The sequence below is a fragment of the Galeopterus variegatus genome, unplaced genomic scaffold (genome assembly GCF_000696425.1).
Source record: "Galeopterus variegatus unplaced genomic scaffold, G_variegatus-3.0.2 Scaffold2430, whole genome shotgun sequence".
Taxonomy (NCBI): domain Eukaryota; kingdom Metazoa; phylum Chordata; class Mammalia; order Dermoptera; family Cynocephalidae; genus Galeopterus; species Galeopterus variegatus.
This window is the reverse complement of record NW_007728541.1, coordinates 193094-197738: the sequence shown is the minus strand read 5'-3', so window position 1 is coordinate 197738 and position 4645 is coordinate 193094. Positions and strand designations below refer to the sequence as shown.

General features: G+C 46.5%; 1 protein-coding gene across 1 annotated transcript in view; it reads right to left on the bottom strand.

The window, feature by feature from the left end:
• Window positions 1-4637, bottom strand: part of TNFRSF11A (tumor necrosis factor receptor superfamily, member 11a, NFKB activator) — a 94712-nt gene extending 90075 nt beyond the window's left edge. The window contains exon 1 of the mRNA XM_008581670.1: window positions 4604-4637. The gene's annotated coding sequence lies outside the window, so the exon portion shown is untranslated. The remainder of the gene's footprint in view (window positions 1-4603) is intronic.
• Window positions 4638-4645: the final 8 nt, after the last annotated feature.

Here is a 4645-nt window from a genome sequence, read left to right as displayed (position 1 = left end):
CAGACAGGCCACAGGCTCCCCCAAGGAGTCCACCTGGTCAGTGGGTAGATACCCTACAAGATTGAACCACCTGGACACCTGAGGACCATCAGGATGGGATACAGACTTACATCAGCCAAAAAAAAAGCCAGCCTAGATGACATTACTAGAGTCCATCAGACACACCATGTGGGAAAAACACTTTTTTTTCATGTATTTCAAAAATAGGAAAATACAAGTGGGGAAATTTTAATACTGCTATGGCAGATAAAGTTCACACTACACCTTCTTAAAACAACACTCTCTGCAAAGGAGGCCCTGATTTGGAACTCCCCTTTTCATGGCTGCATAAAACACTGATTTATTGACCTTCAAAGACACATCTTTATTGTTTCAGTTTTCCTGGTGTAAGAATTTCTGGCAGATGACTGAAAAAGCAAGCTCGTATTTCCTTATCAACACAGAGAATGTGTTCATATTACAGACTTGCCATTCTGGTGGGAAGTGGTGGAAAGGAAATAACAGGGGAGGCATTTGAAATATTTATCAAGAGAATGAACTACAAGTCCAGCAATCTGTGTCTGGGTTCTCCAAACAAAGTATTAATATATATATAAGTCTGCCCTCTAGGATGGGGTTGGCAGGAAGAAAGATGGACAGACCACCCACCTACCCTACAGCCCTGAGCCCCACCCTAGGGGATTTCCTCTGAGGGGTCTCCCCACAGGCCTTTCCAGGGTCTTGTGGCCTGATTCTGATTAGTCTACCTTGCCACCTCAATAAGAACCATACCAGAGTTATCTCAAAACTATAAAAGTTTAATGTCCCATCTGTTTGGTGGGGTTTCCCAAATTAAGTGCTTTGTGCTATCTGTAAAGTCATAAAAATATGGGTTTTTTTTGTTTGTTTTGTTTTTCTGGCAAGATTCCTATAGGCCTAAACCACTCACACCATCCTCTCGGCCTAGAAAGATTTCTTCCTCACCTACTTGGAGTCATTTCTTCTCTGACCATTGATTTCCTACCCATGCTTCAAAGACAGCTTGAGAAACCTCCTCCTCCAAAAGTCCTCCCCGAAATGCAAATCAAAACCACACTGAGATATCATCTCACCCCCAGACTGGCTATTATCAAAAAGACTGAGAATAAATGCTGGCGAGGATGTGGAGAAAAGGGAACCCTCCTACACTGTTGGTGGGACTGTAAACTAGTGCAGCCATGATGGAGCACAGTGTGGAGGTTTCTCAAACAACTACAGGTAGAACTGCCATGTGATCCAGCAATCCCACTTCTGGGTATACACCCAAAGGAATGGAAATCATCATGTCAAAGGGATACCTGTGCTCCCACATTCATCGCAGCTCTATTTACAATAGCCAAGAATTGGAAACGACCTAAATGTCCATTGACAGATGACTGAATAAGGAAAATGTGGTATGTATACTCAATGGAATACCACTGTGCCATAAAAAGAATTTAATTCTGCCATTCGCAGCAACATGGACAAGCTTGGAGAAAATTACCTTAAGTGAAATAAGCCAGGCACAGAGGGAAATACCGCATGTCCTCACTCATAAGTGGGAGCTAAGAAAGTCCACAATAAAGCATTGAACTTTCAGAAGGAGAGAGCAGACCTATAGTCTAGAAAGGATGGGGAGGGGAGTTAGGGAGTAACTGGGTAAGGGACACAAAGAATAATTACGATTCATAATGATGAACGTGCTAATAATATTGATTTGACCATCACATACGTGCACAAATACTGATAGTCATCTCTGTATCCTGTATAATTAATTATATATCAATTCAAAAAAATAAATAACAAAACCAAACAAAACACAAAAAGCAAAAGTCCTACCTGATTCCTTCAGCTATAACTCCCTCCCTCCTCTCCTCCACCACCCCCTGCACTTTCCTTATCAATCACATGCTGCTTTATTACAGTGTCACCATCATGTCCTCTGCACTAGGCTGTGACCTAGGAAGATACAACTATGTCTTTGTCTTGTTTCCCACTAGCACAATGTTTTATACACTGTAAATGTTTGTAGTCCTGCCCTTAGGTCTCAGATAAACCGGGATTAACATGGCTGTGTATAATCAATTACCTTAATGGAAACAGTGTGCTGTATTTCCTTACTCAGAAAAAACAGCAGGACTACAACATAACAACTTAAAATATTTTTATCTGTAGGCAAATACTCTTCTTATGTCTGGAAACAGATTCCCTCACAAATACAGGCAGACATATAATCACAGAAATGTTTTAAAAGGCAAAAATGTAGCCTTCCAAGTAAGTCTGAATCTATTTAATGTAATGTAAATGAAACTAACTACAATACTTGCAGAGAAAGCACATCTAGAAGCTATTTTTGCCAACTTGTTTTGCAAAACCAATTCCCCGGCTAAGCAATTCCTCAAGCCTAGCCCAGTGTGTGATCACTGACATCAATAAATTGCCAATACAATTCCTAAATTTTTGCACAGAACAGGTTAGCCAAAGAAGCAGTAAATGAACACAGAGAGTACTTGTAACCACAGTACCTTTGGGGGAAAATATTGCAACTCTGTACCTAGCTCCACCTTTCAGAGAAAATGGATTTCCATTGGGGAGGCTGGGCACAAACTAAGGTAAGCAGGAGAGCATCGAGTATCATTTGATTGGAATTGACCCATGCAGTTTAGATATAATTTCAACATGCACTTAATTAAAATGGCTTAAAGGGAAACGGAGGGGAAACAGCATTTGTTAAAGGGTCTCTCTGAAAAATAAACGTGTGTCAGTAGCATTTGTTAATATTAGAACCCAATGCATTTTATGCACATATGTATGTATGTATTTTTGCAATAGTAACTTAAGATACTTTTTTAACCAGGTGGTCAGGCAGGTTTTTCTTAGATGGTTAGCTGTTTTGCCAAAGCCACGGTCCTTTACTTCAAATAAGGCAGCACCCTGTTCAACCTGTTGAACACTAGTTAAGCAAGACCTGAAGCGCTTAAAATGAAAAATTCTATTAGGTTTTTCTGCCTTCTTTTCCCTTAACTATTCTAAAGAGACCCATACAGTAGGGAACAAAATAGAATGAATCTTCGTTACAATTTTCTACTTCGGCCTACAGCACATTCCCAGTATTTTTGTCAAGGCTTTAACCTAAACTGGCTTTCCCTTCTCTTCTCACCCCAATCACAGTTAGCTCTCCAAGCGCACCTATGTCTTCACCGGGCTTGGTGCTATCCAGCGATGTTAGCAGCCTAAGCCAGTTTTAACAGAGAAGGGAAACCTGAAACCGCTGAAAGCAAGAAAACCACCAACACTCACCCCTCACTCTGAGGAACTTTCCAGGAGAAATGATTTGTATAGCATTTGTGGTGCTGGATTTGCTGCACTATATAGCTCTCCTCCCGGGGCGACAGAAAATCAGTGCCTGGCTTTATTATGGATGACTGTACTGAGTGACCTGGTAAAGACATCTCTTCTGCAAAGACTGGGCAGCAACAAGGGTCTGAGAAGCCTCTCCATGTCCAGCGTCCCTAGAAGTCGTGCTGAGGGCTTTTATCAGCCCTGTGGTGCAGCTAAGTGTGAGGGGAGGGATGGCTCCAGAAGGGGTTCTGGACCCCAGGCCACCCCTCAGTTCAGGGATCAGAGAAATCAGGTCTCTTTCTGGGTGGAAATGTGGCTGTGGGTGGGTGGGGGGGGAAGGGTTTGTGAGTCCTCCAGAACTGACTTGCCTCCTCCACGGAGCTGCAGATGAGCCTGGGGGCGTCCCAGGTGCAGCCCTGGCTCGGGAGCCCCAGAGGGCCTTGGCCGCAGTGACATGAGCCCCCGCCCCCGCTGTGCGTCCCCGCGCAGTCCAGTCTCCAGGGCAAGCTGAGGACCCGGAGAGCAGGGTTCTGCTTCTGGCTCCGCTACCGACCTGAAGCACATCATGTACCCTGGATTCTCCAATTGCAAAAACTATTTCTTCCTAACATGGTCAAGGGAATTTGAACAAGTGACTCTATGCCTGTTCAGGGCCAGAACGTGAACTGGCGGACCTTACACTCTGTGGGGAGCGGCGAGCGGCGCGAGGGGCGAACAGGGAGGCGGGCAGACGAAATCTCGTCAGCTTTTCTGAAGTGGCTTTATCTCGTCGTACGCTGAGGACATCCCCTGAGGCGAACACTGCTCTGTTCTTCAGAGGACGGAGGAAACTGAGGCTGGGAGAGGGCGTGAAGCCCAAGTTACAGCGAATGCTCCCGAGCGACTCAAGCTGGTGTGAAAGGAGCGGAGAGAAGTCGTCTCCAGGAGCGGCTGTCTAACGTGGGCGTCGTCGTCGCGACTCTGAATGTCTGTCCCTCGTGTCCCTGTTCGCGGGGGAGAGGGGCCGTCTACACCGCTGTCTCCCCGCAGCAACTACTGGGCGCAGGCAGTGAGTAAACGATAACATCACAGCCTGCGACGAGGTGCAGCTTCTGGAAGCGCCCGCGTCCGGGTGTTGGGGTCCCGCCCGTCCCCTCCCGTCGCCGTCTAACTCCGTCTCCGCTCCCCCAAGCCTCGGAGGCCCCGGGTCCTAGGACGTGTCGCGGCCCCCTCGCCCGCGCCCTTCCCGGAGCTCGCGAGCGGGCGTCGGGACGCGGCTCCTTACCTGCAGCGGGCCGAGCAGCGCGCACAGCACCAGCAGCGCGGG